The sequence below is a fragment of the Podarcis tiliguerta genome (genome assembly GCF_965153285.1).
Source record: "Podarcis tiliguerta genome assembly, chromosome: 14".
Lineage (NCBI taxonomy): Eukaryota > Metazoa > Chordata > Lepidosauria > Squamata > Lacertidae > Podarcis > Podarcis tiliguerta.
In genome coordinates this window covers 4,004,609-4,023,880 of record NC_139547.1, presented here as the reverse complement: position 1 = coordinate 4,023,880, position 19,272 = coordinate 4,004,609, and the positions used below count along the sequence as shown (strand labels likewise).

At 47.0% G+C, this 19,272-nt stretch overlaps 1 long non-coding RNA gene across 1 annotated transcript; it reads right to left on the bottom strand.

Annotated features, from left to right (window-relative positions):
- Positions 1–9,054: 9,054 nt before the first annotated feature.
- LOC310664760 lies at positions 9,055–11,158 on the bottom strand. The gene is made up of 2 exons (XR_014505055.1): positions 10,873–11,158; positions 9,055–9,224 (listed from the first exon to the last, which is right to left on the bottom strand). It is a non-coding gene; the product is annotated as an uncharacterized lncRNA (long non-coding RNA).
- Positions 11,159–19,272: the final 8,114 nt, after the last annotated feature.

Here is a 19,272-nt window from a genome sequence, read left to right as displayed (position 1 = left end):
GCTCCGCCATGTTTGTTATTTATGTACTGTGCATGTGTGTTTGTGCATGTATACATACTGTTAAATGTCACCCCAAACTCTGGGTGATGAGAAACTGCAGAGCTGCCTCTGCTTCCCCAGGGCTCAGTTTCCTTGGAATGAAGGTCAGCAGAGACTGTATGTGGCTTCATTTACACATATATACAACCAGAACATAGGACAGAGGACATCACAGCATAAACACCCCCATAGATTTTGCTTTCCCAGTCGGTTTCCAGGGGAGCCCCACCATCCAGCACAGAGCAAGACATGCCTCTGTGCCTGCCAGCTTCCACACACAACAATTCTGGCTCTTGTCTTCTTGCTAGGACCACATGGCCTCCATCCAGGTGAATGCCCACCTCTCTCTCCCTGGACAGCAGCATCACTTTGCTGTAGCTGTTGCAACCAAGCTCATTCTTGGAGATGCTGCTTAGGGCACTTTGCTGGCCAGCCAAAACCATTACCTCAACAAAGGAATGCCCACAAACGTGATCATAGGTTGGGAAAGGAGCCCATGTGTATTATCAAAACTGATGCCCCGCCCCCAAAATAACTCATAACAGTACATAACTCAGAGTGCAGTGAGAAGAATTTGCAAACTTTTCTTTTTAAACAACTGGTTGTCTAAAGAGTGTGGTTTGTGGATTATGTTACTAGACCCAAGGAAGAAAAAGTGAAAGCAATAGGGCATACTTAGCAATAATATTGTATCATTATCCACTTTCACCCCAGGTAGCCTGTTATTTCAAAAGCTCAAAGGCAGTTTTTCATAGGCTGCAGAATAGTGTACATAACATGACTGGACCAACCTGAGTTTTTGCAACAAAAAGGCATGCTTTTTGAGTAATAATTCCTTGTAAAGTAGAACAAAGATCTCTGTGTAACAAACTAGAGAAAGACTTCTTTTTCACAAGCTGGGAGCAGCCTGATGAAAATGACAGGCTGGATTAACAAGTGTTTTTATAAAAGTGATAGCTTTAAAAAGATAGGAGGAAAAAATCATAAAACTAATTTGGATATCATATTTATACAAAATAGGTCTATCCTCCATGAATCATCCATCAATAAGTTAAAGCAAATATACCTGTCAAAGCTGGATGCTGACAACAAAAGAATATGGGATAGCCATCTCCATCCCATGCTTGTGAGTTCCCAAAGGTATTCAGCTGACTCATCAACCTGGGAAGGTAGTCCGTCTAGGAGAGTGAAAACTCTTAGCCTAAACCTTACCTGTTTGGCAGGAAATCTGCAGGGGAAGAAAAGACTAAAGAGTAAACTGCACAAATCCGAAGTGGAGTCCCTAAGATGGTTGGATGGCACCTTGTACGCCTCCTTCCGGCAACTCCCCCAGCCAAGCTGGCGCCAAACATATTGCTCTACTTCCTTTTGGACCCCATCAGCCAGGGTTTTGTGCCCCGGGTGAAGCTTCCAGAGGGGCGCCATTGAAGTTCCCAGCCTGTGTGTGTGTGCGCGCACGCCAAACTGAGTCTTTGACCCAGGTGAAATAAAGCCTAGTTTTGCCCTGCCTTAAGTTCATCAATATGTAAAGGAGGTGGCATGAGAGACCGGGTCTCTCAAAAAGGAGGTGTCTGAACTGCAGCAGCCGTGAGACTTTTACTTGTGTTTCCATAGGACCCAGAAACAGATTTCTACTTAGCACAAGGAGGACGGCAGCACAGCATGCAGGTGGAGTTGGGAGGGGGGTGGTGATGATTGTCTGAAGTTCTGACATATTTCTATAGGCATATAACAGCAGAGGAAAAGGTGCAAAGAAACAAAACACACAACTTTCTAGGTTGCAAAAGGGCAGAAATTAGCCTACACTTGCATCTGCTAATTTAGATGTACACATGCAAATTTAGATCTAACCAATTTAAATAGAACTAGAATACATCTGTCCACAGTGGGGATGATCAGTGACTGTCCAGCTGCTGTCCAGGAACTGTGGATGGGCAGCTTCACAACCTCTGGCTTTGCCTCCCCCTTTACCTGGACTTGGTCCAGGTCGCCCTTGAAACTGAGTGCTGTCCGCTTGACAACCCTTGAAGTGCAAGGTCTGTTTTCTGTCTTGCACACAGACACCCTACATTTTCCAGAGGGGAAGCTGCCTTAGAACAAGGAGTCTTGTAGCACATGAAAGACTAACAAATTTATTAAAACAAAAAAAAATTTCCAAAAGACAGTCTGTGGAAGCTTATGCTATAATAAATTTGTTGAGCCTTTCAGGTGCCACAACACTTTTTGTTACATTAAAACACACACAAGCAGCCCAAGCAGCTGTTCTTCATGCCTCTTCCACTTACAGAGTGTGTGTGCCATCCAGGTGGAGATCAAAGGATAAGTGGTGGCGTAATTCATTATGTATGCTTTGTATTGCATATAAAATTGAGGTGTTGTCTTCCAGGTCAGTGCTCCCCCTCCCTGTCCAAATGGAGGGCGTATGTTTGCAGGTAGGGGGGACTTTTATAATTCAAGCTGTGTCAGATTTTCATTGCAAGTCCATGTTTTCATGTGAACTCTGCAACGGAATATATTTTATTTTAAAAAATTGTGCCTTGTCTTTCTATTCAAAAACACTCAAGGCACCAGGCAAAACGTAACAGTGGAATCAGTACCAGATTATAAAAGTGTGTTTTTTTAAAATAAAAAAATCCACCTAGTAAGAAACAAGCACATACAAAGCAGATTAAAGGAAATAGGGTGATATCAAAAGCTCTGGGCAACAGGATGGACTTTACCTAGTGTCTAGAGGTGAGAGATGGTGACAGGCACATGCGCACAAATGGCTGCCATTGGGACACCACCACTAAAAAGGCCTCTCTTCCTTGGCAGCCATATACCTGACCACAAAGGAAGGGGACATGTGGTAAAAAGTCCATGTCCTGATTTCACTGTTGAGCTACCAATTTTCAACTTCCCATCAGTTCAGAAGTACCTGGAAAATGCTGATACCTCTGTCAGGGTCTCTCTGTGTGGCCTGAGGTTCCCTACATTAAATATATCAGTACATCACAACTTGGGCAGGGGGCAGATGCCCCCCCTAAATCAAGCAACTCAATGAAAATGTTTAACTAAATGATGTTCTCCCCCCCCCCCAACATACCCCCCCCCAACATAAAGCCTGTCTACGTCCATGTATCACAATTGTGATTTGAAATCAGTTTCTGGGCCTTCCCAACAGCTGGAAGAAAGTGCATTAAATAGTTTTTCTTTTTTAAAGTGGGCCAGCCTTTGGTCTGCTGGAGTCCCAAATTTTTTAATGAAAGTGTTGCAATTGTCTCTCCAACTGTGACACCTTCGTATCCATCTCGATTTTTGTATTCTTCCCAGGGAGACAGTGATTAAAGATCTATTCTCACCCAGCAGCAGATGATCAATGGCAGATGGCATTTCCTATTGTTTGTTCTACCAATCAGTGTGTGTGGAGATCAGCAAAGCCAGAGCCAGCGAAGGGGAGGCAGCAAGGCAGAGCGTCCTGCCAGGGGCTCATCTCCGCTTTAATCCATGACTTAGAGGACAATGTGTTTTTATTAGTCATATTGAAGACTTCATGGGGATAAATTGCATCCCCAGATTTTTAAGAGTCTGCAGAACATTATCTGTATTCTGGAGGAGCATATCATGAGTGTGGGGGGGAGTGCTTTAAATTGCTACAGGTTTATTCCTTTCTTCCTTTGCTCATTCTTTCCAGCCTTTTCGCCCCTCCCTCAGGAAAAGATTTTATGCTCCTTGTCAGGTCTGGGTGTGAGGAACTACCGTATTTTTCGCCCTATAGGACGCACTTTTTCCCCTCCAAAAATGAAGCGGAAATCTGGGTGCGTCCTATGGGGCGAATGCAGGCTTTCGCTGAAGCGTGGAGAGCGAGAGGGGTCGGTGCGCACCAACCCCTCTCGCTCTCCAGGCTTCAGGAAGACATCCGCAGCCTAGGCAGCCCTGTGGGAGGTCCCGCAGGGATGTCTAGGCTGCGGATAGCAGCCTGCTTCCCGGAGCGTCGGGCGCCCTGAAAGCAGAGCGCCCGGCGCTTGGGGAACACATCCGCACCCTAGGCAGCCCTGCAGGAGGTCCCGCAGGGATGTCTAGGCTGTGGATAGCAGCCTGCCGCCCGGCGCGAGGGGCGCCCTGAAGCAGAGCGCCCCTCGCACCGGGCAGACACCCGCAGCGTGGGGAGCCCTCCAGGAGTTCCCTGCAGCGCTCCCCACGCTGCGGATAGCAGCCTGCTGCCTGGCGCGAGGGGCGCTCTGCTTCAGGGCGCCCCTCGCGCCGGGCATACATCTGCAGCATGGGGAACGCTGCAGGAGGTCCCAGCAGCGCTCCCCACGCTGCGGATAGCAGCCTGCTGCCTGGCGCGAGGGGCGCTCTGCTTCAGGGCGCCCCTCACGCCAGGCAGACACCCGCAGCGTGGGGAGCCCTCCAGGAGTTCCCTGCAGCGCTCCCCACGCTGCGGATAGCAGCCTGCTGCCTGGCGCGAGGGGCGCTCTGCTTCAGGGCGCCCCTCACGCTGGGCAGACATTGGCCAGCCCCACAAGCTCGGGGGACAGCAAGGAGGCGCAGCGCCGCCACCCCGCTGTTCCTCGACCTGGTTGGGTTTCCCGGACCTGCTTTTGGGGGGAAAATAAAGGAAAAAATTTTTTCCTTTATTTTCCCCCCAAAAAACTAGGTGCGTCCTATGGGACGGAGCGTCCTATGGGACGAAAAATACGGTAGTGTGTATTCCTGGTGGAAATAGTGACCTCCCTAATGATAAGAGATTATATGGTGTTTTCTATGGGCCAGATCTTCACTTTGCCATAAAATGGAAACTCAGTGGGTGGCCTTGGGCCAGTTACTGTCTCTCAGTCATGAACATAAAATGGGAAGAGGCAGAATCGTGTGTGCCACCTTGGGCTCCTCATACCTTGGGTTACAGACACTTCAGGTTGCATTTTTCGGGTTGCGGGCCGCCGAAACCCAGAAGTACTGGAATTGGTTACTCCCGGGTTTCAGCAATCGCACATGTGCAGAAGCGCTAAATCGTGCTTTGCACATGCGCAGAAGCGCTGAATTGCAACCCGCATGTGCACTGTATATGTGTAATAACAATAGTAATAATAATAGCAGCTTCCGAAGCTCCACCCATAAGAGCTGTGAATGGTGAGGGTCATATATCTGGGGAGTGGTGAAAAGTGCCCTTCTGCTTCCAGCATGGGACTTTTGCAGCTTTGCAGGCCAGTGGCCAAGTCACCACCAGAGCAACTCATGCGCACATGTGTTTCCTTTTGCAAACTTGGGAGATGGGCAAAGAGCAGGGGGTCCCTGGGTCTCCCTTTTAAAAATTATGTGTTTATGGGATTTAGTTTTCACTTTGATCCCATGGAAGCTGGGAACGTTGCACAGTTCATTCCTCACATGCCCACCATCTTAATTTGTTTGGGGTGGGGGAAGAGCAAGGGGGGGCCTAATCCATGTGCCTTGTCCTGGGCTCAGAGGAGCCTCTTGGCTCCCCGTAGCTCAGAGGAAGCCCCAAGCACAGCAAGCACAATGAGTTCGTTTTTCCTCTCTGAAAAGTACCCTACATTTGTGTAGATGCAAATAAATTAACAACTGCAAAATTTATGCAGGTGTGTGTCAACTGTCCATGGCTTGATCCTTGTAAGCACCCAGAAATGCCCCCTTGTGAGGAAGCAGGAGCCGTGAAAGTAGCACGGCATCAGGCTTGCCTGGAAGACCCATGGAGCAAATGCTGAAGCAGTGAATGGGAAGCTAATAAAGTTTTAAATAAGATTCAGATGTTCCCTGACTTGTAGAGACAGCCTAATGAGCTGATGCTTCTATTAATAAAGGGATGGAGGGTTTTAAAGGCGGGAAGTAGCCACGTTCCTGGCTGCTGCCAAAGGCTGATACTAAAGATCACCAGTTTTCCTAACCATGATAGATGCCTGTGCTGTAGGTGTGTGTCTCAAGGAGGGGTGGAGAAATCTGCCAATTTCTTCCATTTCTCATTTTTCCACTCTTAAGTGCAGTTTGCTGCATTTGCATTTTGTTTTTGTTTCTTTGGTTTTAAGTCCTCCCCAAAAAATGCATTTTTAGTTCTAATGTGCAAATATTGTATGCCAGTTTTGGCTATGATTCTCATTTCTGCAAGCAATTTCCCCCAATATAGTGATGTGATTTTGGATGTTCTCAACAATATGCACACTTTTAGGCACCCCCCCCTCCACATTTTGGTGCACATTCTTTTGGTTGGAGAACTGCAAATTTTGAAGAGTAGCTGTCTTTTGGTTCATGCATTTTGCTGCCTGAGGTAAAGTCTAGGGCTGCCGTGTTTTGAAGAGCAAAAAAGAGGTGCCCTATGACGACTCTCATTTTAAATACCCCTACAGTGGTACCTCAGGTTACCACTTAATTCGTTCTGGAGGTCCGTATTTAACCTGAAACTGTTCTTAACCTGAAGCACCACTTTAGCTAATGGGGCCTGCTGCTGCTGCTGCACCGCCGGAGCACAATTTCTGTTCTCATCCTGAAGCAAAGTTTTTAACCTGAAGCACTATTTCTGGGTTAGCGGAGTCTGTAACCTGAAGCGTATGTAACCTGAGGTACCAATGTACTACATGTGGGCTATAGAAGCTGTGATATATTGCTGAGGGGGGGTGGCAGGAGAAGAGAAGAGGAAAGCAAGTCTTCAACCACCAGTTCTATCTATGTGTCATTCAGAAAGTATAGCCAGAGATATTTTGGCAAATTAAAAAAAATCCACCCAGACAGAAATTTTACCCCTGAAAAAGAGGGTGTGTCCTGGGAATAGAAGACACATGGCAACCCTAACCAGAATATGGCACACCTTCCTGGTTACCGTGGTTTGTTAAGGGTTCTGGGTTAAGAGTATGGATAGGGAATATCAGGCAGCCCTCCAGGCCTCTCTGCCCAGGGCCCCCTTCTCCAGTTCCGCTCTGCAGGCTCCTGGAGTGCTTTCAACTGACTGACAGGTGCCAGTGAGCTTGGATGGGAGGGCTTCGGATGTGGCAGCACCTCTGCTTTGCAGACTCAGGGGGCTGAGAGCTGCAGTCCAAAGCATCCAGGGGGCACCAGGTTGGCGAAGGCTGCTCAGCCAAAATTGCTCTGTATGCTCAGCCCCTCTGAGTGTGTTGCACCTGCTGCCCCCTCTTTGCTCTCTCGGCTTGATGTGCCAGCCTGTCCTTTTCCTTCTTTGCAATGGGAAATTGTGGGGCGGGGTGGGGTGGGGTGGGGAGATGGTGGGGATGACTTGCGAGACCTGTTGTGTCGCTTGGCATCGTCGGTAAATCTCTCTAGCTGGATACTTTGTGTTGCTGTCAGGGGAGAGAGGAGGGCCGGGTGTAAGCTCCCCAAGCTGAGAAACGCAGCTAAGCTCCTTATGTGAATTTCCCTCGCAGAGGAGAGAGAGGCTGCTTTCTGCGGACTTTATTTTTACATTTTCTCTTCAAACAGTGAATTGCCTGGGAAATGTGATGGCTTGGCAGTTTTGGAGCTGCAAGCCATTGCTTAATCCAGAGAGGAGAGTTTAATAAACGGCATAGCCACTTTGAAATGCCGGGTCTCCTTCAGGCCGAAGGGTTCAAATCAAAACACAGCCATCCCTGCATCCATCCCGGGCTGGCAAATTAACTTCCGTGACCTTTGCTTTAAGAGGGTCAAGACACTTTGCTGGGGTATTAAGTAATCAGTGATGCTTCCCTTGAAGGAAGAAGCTCTGGGAGGTGTGTTGTGGCTTTTTTACCTCCTTTCCTCCGTTGCCTTTACATCTGGGGGTGAGGGATCCCTCAGGACCAGTGGCGTAGTGTGGGTTGCCATCGCCCAGGGTCAGGCAGAGGGAGGGAAATGGAGTATGCATGCACATTCAATGGTGTCTGCATCACCCAGGAGATTGCAGCCACAGAGATAAGAGTTGTTCCATTGTCTGGAGAGGTCGCTTTCTGGTTTGCCTGGAGAAGCCGTTTTCAACGGAGCCCAGCAACAGAAGCACACAGCTGTACTCAGGAACTGAGACAGCACTAGGTGTTGAAATGTTGCACCCCTAATAAACTTGCCCCCTCATGCTATGCCATTGGTAAGGGCCAGCCATCATATTAGGTGGAGTGATACAGCTGCCTCAGGTAGCTAATGCTGGGAGCGGAAGCAGCTTCCCGCAATTCCCTTTGAGGCCCCAAAGCTAGCCAGCTGCTGTCAGGGTGGTGGAGGGTGTTTTCCCCACTGTTGAAGGAAGCTTCAACTGCCAGTCTGGTTGCATTGGGAGGGGTCAAAGGGCACCACCCCCTCCTTTGTCTTGAGCAGTGAAATGGCTTGGGCCAGCCCTGGTATTGGTTAAGCCTGTTGTAGGGCCAAACTACCCATGACAGTATGAAAGCCTGTGTCTTTAAGTGACGGTCTATCTCCATAATGACCATTGACTCATTGGCTGCCACTTGGAGGCAGTGGTCTTCTGTGGACCATTAGTTAATTAGCAAATCGTTAAGTGCACATTTGGCCTTGGTGGGAGGGAGCAGCTGGGAAACCTCAGAAGAGGAGGGCTCAGAGCCAGGGGATTAGTGGTGGGATGCCGAGAAGCAGCCAGAGGGAGAAGATTGGGAGGAGGTGCTGGGTGCTGAAGGGGCAACAGGGTTTAGTGAGCAGGAAGAGCCCGTGGCAGGGAGCAGTTCAGACTCCGAGACTGCTGGAGAATCCCTAGAGTCTCCCTCTCCTGCTGCAACAAATTCCCCTCTCCTCTGGTCTCCAAGAACGCACAGAGTAATTAGCAGAGCAGAGGTCAGAGGTGCACAGACGCAGTTTGAGACTGCTTGGGAAACATCCAGGATGGTTGGGACCTTCAGTCCTGGCAACTGCTCCATAAAGGCAAGATCTACTGGGAAGTGTTGCTGAGACCACTAGGCTGAATTGTATGTTCAATTTCTTGAATAAAGAATTAACTTCACTGACAATGGAGGTCTGCTTCCTTTACTGCTGACTTGCTTCTGACTCCATCCCTAACAGAAGGCTGTGTCTCCCTATTCCGCAAAGGATTTGAAGCTCTGCAGCCACCTCTTCTACCTTCTATGCCAAAGCCTTTATTCCAGTATCAGAGCTCAGTTGAAAGAAATAGGGTCTCATATTTAGGGTGGGAACAGTTGTTTTTGTTGATGATGAATTTATTCTCTTAACCACTTGACACCTTGCTGTTTTTATGGTTTGTATTCAAAGTGGTTTGGTGTTATCTAAAATCAGAAAACATGTCATTCTTAAATTAATTGATTGATTATAATATATATGCCACCTTTCAACATATAGCAAGAGAATGTGAATTTCCTCCAGGATGCCAAAAAAGTGATTGTATACATGATGAACATGGGGAGACAAAGAAGGGATAACTAATTTAAGTGATGTCAGGTGAGTAAACTTAACTTAAAATGCAATAAGGCTCGGAAGCATCTGCTGCACATCCCTTCCACCAAGTGTCCCTCTCCAAAGCGAAGAACCGCATGCTTTTCTCTCCCTAGCGCTATCAGCATTTCCAAGTGCCCCTGGCTTTGCCCTTAGCTAAAGACTGTCCACCTAATGACGTTTAGCCTGCGGATGTTTCAGAATCTGTAGCCAGCTAAACTTTGCATCTGAGACTCCTAAACTGAATTTAGCAAATGAGAGCTGGCTTTGTCAAGTTGATAAAAATGTTGGACTTGGATCGCACCATGGTGGGGCATGCTGGATTAAAGCCCTTCCTTCCCCGTGTTGTGAGTGTAATCCTTGTTAGGGTCATCTACTGATGGTGCCAAGCATTAGGAAGTCCTAGGCTGCAGAATTTGCCCCTTATAGCTGATTCAACAGAACTGAACATTGTTTTGATTGGCATGGAATCTAGAGACTGAGTTTCTGCTGGGCAAACTTGATTTCATTTTCCTCCCCTTGTCATGACTTGGAGAAGCTTTAGTGGACAGACTCTCTGCTGTACCCAGAAGGTGCAAAGTCCCATGTCGGCAGATGGCCCTGTGCTTTTTCTTTCCAGACAGCCTTACTGACCATCTCGTCCCAGTATGAGCAGCTGCTCCGTTCACTTAGGGGCAGTCGCCTCTGATGGGTCATTCTTTTTCTGCCCTTTTCCTGTCCACAAAACATAAACCTCCCCCCTCTGGCTTAGTTCTGTTTCTGACCTGGCTTGCAGTTCCATCCACCTGTGCCTGCCTTGAGCAATATATAACCTCTAGCCAGCGTTCCTTGCCTTCGCTAGCTGCAATCGTTTCAGGGTTTGTTCATTTCTTCAAAAACACGACAGCTTGTTGATGAACAGGTGTCTCCTGGGACGTGCAGTTGCATTGTGCAAAGGGAAGGACAAACCACTCCAGGAGGTTTCTCTACACCTTGGTAGTGTAAGACGGTTGCTTAACAGACTTCACTTTTTTACACACACCCTCTCATGATAGAAATTTCCCCCTTCCAGTTAAGGGGGAAAGGGGACTTTGGGGCAGCTTGTGTGTGTGTGTGTGTGTGTGTGTGTGTGTGTGTGCACGCACGCACGCACACACGCATATGTGCTTCAAAGAGGTGTCCCTTATGGCACACACCATATTTTTCGCTCTATAAGACGCACTTTTCCCCTCCTAAAAAGTAAGGGGAAATGTGTGTGCGTCTTATGGAGCGAATGCAGGCTGCGCAGCTTTCGCTGAAGCCAGGAAAGCAAGAGGGATCGGAGCCCCTTCCATTTCTCCTCCCGCTTTTTTTTCTTGTTCTCCTCCTCTAAAACCAGGTCCGTCTTATAGTCGGGCGCGTCTTATAGAGCGAAAAATATGGTATATCAGAAACCCCATCTCTACACATGCAGTGCATAGTAAAACTATGGAACTACTCCCACAGGAGGCAGCGATGACCAACCTGGATGGCTTTAAAAGAGGACTGGACAGATCCATGGAGGAGAAGGCTAGCAGTAGCTACCAGCCATGATGGCTGTTCTCCGCTTCTACATTTGGAGGTATAATGCTTCTGAATGACAGTTCTTGGAAGCCACAGAAGGGGTGAGGGCTGTTGTGCCTGGGTGCTGCTTGAGGGTTTACCCCTGGCCATGCTGGACCAGAATGGCCATTGGCCTGATCCAGCAGCCTCCTTTTATGTTCAGATATCCCCCATATACTTGATGTTCAGTTGGTCGTTCCATAGATCTGCAAAGAAAGTCTACAAATTGGCTGTTTGGGAATCACCTAGCAACAGCTTTGTCAACTAATAACGAAATCTGATTGGTTACATAACAATGGAGTGTCACCAGTAAGATTTTTTAGGCTGAGGCATCAGCCTATTAGGGCTGTAAGAATCAGAAAACAGATGGGGAGAAATATTAAGATTTGGAGTGTCTTTTGGGAAACTTTTATCCCCCCTTGAAGTTCCTGTTTATTGCTGGAGATTAATTTGTCTCCACAGGGTTGCTTAGTGCCGGCACATCCAAGAGGCAGATTGTGATGTACTGGTAGATCACTGGACGTCTGTGGTAGATCACTGGTAGAGTAGTGGCTCCTGGCTCCCCCAAAAGAAGCTCAACAACTTTGGCGGCTCCCCTAAAAACAGTCAACATTTTTGCCCTGCACCCCTCCCATAAAAAAAGCTCAACAACGTAGACCTGAACCCCCCAAAAAGGGGGTAGATCACTGCCAGTTTTTAACTCCCCCAAGAGCATCACCTATCAGAAGAAGGGCGAGTGTCATCACTGCCACACCAGCAGGACACACAACACACACCCTTCACCGTCCGGAGAAAACCCACTAATCCTGCTTTTATTTTATTCTTTGGTAGATTTACAAAAAGAAAAGTGCACCTCCCCCAAAAAAAGATTTAGAAAAGAGTAAGATTAGATGTTGGGACACCGGTGGCGCTGTGGTCTAAACCACTGAGCCTAGGGCTTGCTGATCAGAAGGTTGGTGGTTCGAATCCCCACGGCGGGGTGAGCTCCCATTGCTCGGTCCCTGCTCCTGCCCACCTAGCAGTTCGAAAGCACACCAGTGCAAGTAGATAAATAGGTACCACTCCAGCAGGAAGGTAAATGGCATTTCCGTGCGCTGCTCTGGTTTCGCCAGAAACGGCTTAGTCATGTTGGCCACATGACCCGGAAGCTGTCTGCGGACAAACCTCAGCTCCCTCGGCCAGTAAAGCGAGATGAGTTCGCAACCCCAGAGTCATCCACGACTGGACCTAATGGTCAGGAGTACCTTTACCTTTAAGATTAGATGCACAAAGCATTATTTTAAAAAAAATCAAGTCTCCTTGCACTCCACTTTGCTCCCCCCTCTTCCTACCCCGGGCAGCCTTGCCCTCTGCACCTCAGAGCTGACGTATCACGTGGGACTGGGCCTTGGTGGTGGCAGCCCCTCTTCATCACCCACCCTCCTCCAGCCGCTATGAGCTGCCCAAGGGAGGAGGCCAGTAGAGGCAGCCATGGAGAGGCCACGATGGAGAGGCAATGGGATGCTCCCCTGATGCCACTCGGGGCAAGCGCTGGCTCAGCCTCTTCCTCGAGCTCAGAGACAGCAGCACTGGCAGGGGAAATGGAGACATGGCAAGATCAAATCAGAAGCTGGGATGGCGTTCGTAATTCCAAGACTGTCCCTGGGAAAATGGGACACTTGGAGGGTTTTGTGTTTGTTAGTTGTATTTATTTATATCCCACCTTTTCCCCAGACTCAAGACAGCTGTAATCCTCTTGTTCAGCTTTTTAAAATAATCTATTATTGGTGAGAAGGGATGTAGCTCAGCAGTAGAGCATCTGCCTTGCCCACAGGAGGTGTCAGGCGTGGTCCCCATATAGGAGAGGCTCCCTGGAGAGCCACTGCCAGCCAGTGCAGACATTAGCTGGATGGACCCAGTGGTCTGACTCAGAAGGCATCTTCCTCAGTCCCTATCCTATCCTGCCCTGTGCCATCCTATCTTCCTGTTATTGTTTGATGCTGCTTTGACTTATTAGTTGCTCACTCCAAAAGAGTATGAGAAAACCAAAGGCCAATATCGTAATTTAAAAGGCCACAATGATGTAATGTTAGGTGCTGTGCCAGTCTCTGAGCAGTGAGAGACTCTAGGGGGTCCAGCACTTACCCAGGGCTCAGTTTCCACCAGAAGCTGTGGCTTCTTTAGGACATATGGTTTTATTTATACATATGCACAACCTGAGCATAGGATGGAGGGGCTCACAGCATTAACCTTCCAACTGATCTTGCTTTCCCATTTGGTTGCCAGGGAAGCCCCCAAATCCAGTATAGAGCAAGTATGTCTCTGGGTCTCCAGTTTCCATCCTGTTTCCAGCTTTGCCCACACAACTCTGGCTACTGTTCTCCTACCTAGCAGCTAGCTGGGCAGGGAAATGTCCACCCATTTGCTCTAAGGCACAGAACAACATATTTGGTTTTGCCAATCATGGTTATGCCAACTATCTAGCCAAAGTCGTTACTTTAATAAAATAACTGGCATTCAAAAGCATTTACTGCCATGAGTTCCATAGCTTAACTATGCACTGCATGAAGAAGTGCAGGATCCCAAGAATTTGTGGGACCTCAGGGCATCATCCAGACTGACCCTCCCAAACTCATAACTTATTTGAATAAAACCATTACAATGATCCATAAAACAGAAAAGCAACAGAACTTCAGCAATTAAAAGCAGTGCTCCCCCCCCCAGGGCTTCTCCCCTCCCCTGAGCTTTGCATCCCTAACCTGTAACTCCGCCTTCCTTTTTAAATTTCAGCTGAGTCAAATTAACTCGATAATTGAAAGTATCAGTGGTCGTAGCCCCAAAGGGGTGAGGATGGATATATCCCGTCATTCATATTCTCGCCAGAACAAATGGAGGGGAAGAAGAGGGGGGCACAGAGAGCAATTGGTGGCCAGGCGGGGGTCCCCTGCCCTGGAGCCTAGCACAAGGGGCACCTGGCCCAGTCTTTCGCTGGCACCGCTGGCACCGTGATTTCTTAGCAGCGCCTTGCTTGCCGGCCCACTGAGCAAACTTGGCACCAAGACCAATTTCCTGACGCCTGACCTACATGGCCATATCTCTAAATTTGCAAAACCTGTGATTTGATGGCAAGCAGTGAAAAGGTCGCTGGCGGAGCTGGCAAGGCACTTAAATCAAAATGATGGAGCTGGGTAATTTCATTAACAACAGTTGTATTTACTGGGAGCCACAGATGGTGCCGTTTAGCTTATGGCCAATTTGTTAAGACAAAACGAGTATAAAGAAAGACGGGAAAATATTCCAAGTGAGAGGTGGTTAAAAATTTAAATAGGGACCAGATGGTTGAAGATCATCCTTCATCCAAATTTGGTGAGGAGGTGCCTGCGCAGTCTGAGAGCGCAGAGCTTCTTGCAATGGGTGGATTCTGAGTGACTGAGTCACCTTCTTTTGTTTGCAGGAAGACAGTCCCAAGGACTGCAGGGTCACACATTTGGGGGTGGACAAGGGTGTCTTGCTGCTTGACGGCTCAGACATAGGTGGCCGGCAGAAGGCAAAATCTATTGGTGAATATTTTTGTAAACATTTTGTTTGAAAATAGTCTATGCTTTTTTTAAATGAATCACTATGTAAACCCAATTTTATGCAAGCTGTTTTATTTATTTTAAAGGTGTTCTTCCATCCCTTTCTTAGCTAAAAGGGGTTAGCTGGAGCAGTACTATGACAATTGCAGCCCTCAGGTTTGTGCTATAAAAGACTTTGCACACAAGGAAAAAGGGATTGGGAGGGAGGAGGAGAGAGGAAAAATGCCAGCTCAGGTACCAGTTCTTAGAGTTATAGTTCTTATAACATCCAGCTGAAATTTGGTTATGCCAATCAAGTAGCCTGATGGAGTGTTTGCTGCTAGATGACAGGGGCATATTTATTGTGACCAAGATACCAAATATGTTTGTATAGTGACTTAGTTTAGTGAGATTTAATAACCTTTCCTCTTCCCTCACCAGGCCCTTTTCCTTTTGTCTTGGCCTTGCAAATGTGAGACTGTGAGCAGGCGGTCAGGGAATAATCTTAAAATCAGACAGTTTTAGCCTCTTTACATGTCAAATCAGTTGTGACAGTAGTAGAAGTTGTTATTACATATTTATCTAAACGGGAGCCATTCACAATTTATTATCAGCTCTCGCGTGCCCTGCAATGAGTTTCCGACTCAAAAGAGGAGGATGTGAAGCTCTCATGTGCTTCCCAGAGCACAACTAATCTGGCCAGGATGATGGACTCTCATGCTTGGCTTTAGGATGCAGCATACGTCAGGCCAAAAATCTGAGCACTAGTGATCTGAAAAGTGGATTCCTCAGATAATTTCCCTGTGATCCGTGCCAGTGCCCAGTGGGTGATGATGACACGCTTGGAAGAGCTTGCCACATCTTTAAAAACACACATATACCGTATGTCTTTGCAGCATTTAAAAGATATGCAGTGAAGCCCTTGGAATGGAGACTGTATGAGGCAAGAGAGTAACAAACATTGAAATGGCCTCTGATTTCTTTGTTTTCAAGGTGGCATATGCCAAGTTTCCTTTATGTCCCATTTTAGCCACTGATCTTTTTTGTTTAAGAGAGCACAGGTAAGAGTTTCAGGGCAGAAGCAAACATAGCAAGGCTCTGAATTGGGGTGGGGGATCTTAGCCTCAGAGCCACATTTCCACATGGGCAACATTTTGAGGGCCGTGTGATGGGGCAGGTGGGTCCGTATGCAAAGTGGGTGGGGCCATATTCCCCCCTCCCCCATCTCTCTCTCCTTCCTCACAATGATCTCAAAGACAAGCGCCTTCACAGCAGGAGATGTAGGACAGATCCCCACAGCTGAAGTAACTTTCCTGGAGAAGGACAGAGTCTGAGGATGAGCTGAGTCAATAATAGAGACAAGAGACAAAGTTCTGGGCCTTATTTATGAATTAGAAATGGACAAATCACTGGGTCTAGATAGCATCCATCTGAGAAGAAGAACCAGCATGATTTTTGCAAGACGTTGTGTTCTTTAGAAAGTTTTTGACACGGTACCTCACCAAAGACTCCTGAGTAAGCCCAGCAGTGATGAGAGGTCTTTGTCTGGATCAGTTAAGGAACAAGAAGCAGGAGGCTGAAATGAATGGACCGTGCTTTATAAGAGAGCAGCTGATCAAGGCTGACTGGTAAAAACAGTCTCTTCTTGAAATCTGGAGTGTGGTTCAGCAAACAGTGAAAACATTTGCTCAGAAAATGCTTACCTAACCTAGTGAGATAGGCTAGGCTGCAAGACAGTGGCTGGTCCAAGGTCACCCAGGGACCATCATGGCTGAATGGGCTTTCAACCCAGGTCTCCCCAGTCTTCTTCTTTTGAAATCATTTTTATTTGATTTTACAAATACAAAGTTATAAAAATTCAACTGCAGTATATATCCATATACAGAGATCCCTCCGAATCTCGCAACTCTCCCCCCCTCCACGGGGTCCCATTTTAAACATTTACAACTGCATAGTCTTCCATACTCTAACTTTTATATCATTCCATATTGTCCATAGTATTTGTTACACTACAAGTGGAATCAAAATCCTACCAGTGTTTCCATCTGCTTACAGTGGTCTCCTAAATAACATACAATCCCCCCCCATTCTTTTATAAAGTATTTGTCCTCTTGGTTCCTGAGTTTTCCAGTCAGTTTTGCCATTTCGGCCGAATCCATCAGCTTGGTTTGCCATTCCTCTCTGGTAGGGACCTTGTCTTCTTTCCATCTTTGGGCGAGTAACATCCAAGCAGCTGTTGTTCCATACATAAAAAGTATTTTCTGCTCCTTTGAGATGTCACTACCTGTAATTCCTAATAAAAAAGTGTCTGGTTTTTTTTTTAAACAAAGGTTATTTTAAACATTTCCCCCCCATTTCATTATATATCATCTCCCAGAAAGCTTTTATCACCTTACATGGCCACCACATATGATGAAAGGTACCTTCTTTTTCTTTACCTTTCCAGCAGATATTTGTACTTGTCCTATACATTTTTGCTAACTTACTAGGAGTCAAATACCACTGGTACATCATTTGCATATAATTTTCTTTCCGTGTACAACATGGCATAAATTTCAAGTCTGTTTTCCATAACCTTTCCCAATCTGCCATCTGAATATTATATCCCAAATCCTTTGCCCAGTGAATCATTACCAACTTGACCTCTTCATGTTTTGTATGCTGTTCTAAGAGCAAACTGTACATTTTTGACAATAATTTGGTGTTGTTTTCTAACAGATTTTTTGAAATTGTGATATCTCACAACTAAAACTTTTCTTTTTATCTGTTTTAAAAATGTCATTTAGTTGGTGAAACTGTAACTAATCTGTGAATAAATCCCTTCTCATAGTCTTTTAGTTTCACCTGATGTTCTGCTTGTTACGATATTGAAGCAATGATGCTGCAAGCTGATTGCTTGGAAAAGTCATGTGATGTTGGGAGTGTCTGTGGGAAACAGACAGCACCGGAATTAGCTCAGAGTGTAATATGAGCTGCACAGGAAGTGTTTGTTCAGTCGTCTGCTGGAGTTTGATGAGAGCAGACATGTTTTCTGTAACACTGCAAAGACAGGAATAAAGCCATGTAAATACATTTCTGTCTTATCTCTTTCCCCTGCCAGGGGGGCAGGAAAGAGTGGTGTGTTCTTCTCACGCTGAGAAGGATCGCCTATCGCGACCTCTGCCTGGTCCCTGCCGGGAGAGCAGACCGGGAGGTCAACAGGAGACCAAGCCGGGTGCCTGGGAGAGTTGCCAGTTTCTGCTGATAAAGGCTTGGAATCCAACATCTGGTAGCAGAGGATGGTTAGCTACAAGACCGGCAGAGCACCGGAGCAATCAGTTTTGCTGATAAGCTAACGAGCAACGGAACCCCCAAGGTATGCTGATTTTATGGGCTAAAAGGGTGAACGCAGATCGAAGCTTCTCTGGTTCACAAGAGCTGTTTTTTGGATTAAAAACGGCACTGAGAGAGAGCCACATACCAAGCATTCTTGGGATAGATAAGAAGCTTGTTGTTCAAGCTTGGAATGTCCAGTTGCTAAGCAACGAGACGTCAATCTTTTCAGCTACTTCGGAGATAGTTAGCTTGAAAAGGAAGTGGAAATCTACTGGCCAACGGGAAGAGGCTGGGACTGTGAAGAGGCTGGAAAAACACTGGGAAAACATTCCAGCGTTTGTTTTGACTTATCCAACTGCTCTTGGAAGGGACTTTCCAGAGCTGCCTGTGTTTAGCTGCCAAAAGACTCTTGGATTTTACAGGCTCGATAGTGAGAGCTGAGGCTTGGATTCAAAATGGATACCAAGAAGGGGGGAGGCTTACCTTACCCACCTCCACTGACTAATGACAATTATGCCTCATGGTCTGTAAAGATGAAAGCCCTGCTACAGAATCAGAGGATTTATGGGGTGATTGAAAACCCCATCCCTCCTGCACCAACGCCAGGTTGGAATTCACAGAATGTGAGAGCCAGGACGGCCATAATTCTGTGTATCTCAGATGATCAACTCGTGCATGTTCAGGATTTGGAATACGCATGTGAGATTTGGGAAACGCTGCGTAGAATACATCAAAGAGATGCTGGTTCTTCAGCGTTGCTGCATTTTGAAAAGCTGACCAATCTGAGGCTAGCGCCTGATGGAGATGTGCAAGCGCATTTGACAGAGATGAAATTCTTACGCCAGCAGATGGCGCAACGCAATTTCCCTCTACAGGAAGAGATATTCTGCTTCATGATTATTAACAGCCTTAATCGGACTTATAAAACCGTTGCAAGTCAGCTTGGTTCTCTACCAGCGGCCGATCTAACGGTGGAGAGAATCTGTTCCGTCGTTCTGAATGAAAGAGACAGACTTGCCGCAATAGATGTCAAAGACAGGGGGAGAGAAGCTCGGAATCCTGACACCCCCACTGCTATTGCAAGTGAAGAACAGGCTGTTGCTTTGAACGTTGTCCGTTGTTTCAATTGTGGACAGACTGGGCATCTTCAGCGGAACTGTAAGAAGCCACGTCAACAGAAAGGAGCTACAGGGAGCTCTGCAAAGCCTGAGGCATCAGGCAAAAGTCGTACCAAGTCCCAGATGAAACCTGCAAAAGCATTGCTGTCAACAAAAGCCGAAATTTCAATGGAGAACGCTTTTGTTATTGACACGGGTTGCACGCAACACATGACGTCGCGCCGAGGACTGTTTTCAACGTTTAAGAAGCAAAGCTTCACTGTGAAACTGGCCAATGGCCAGGAGCTGAAAGCGATCGGGTTTGGGACTGTGTATCTTAAAAGTCTGAACTTGACTATAAACAATGTGTATTT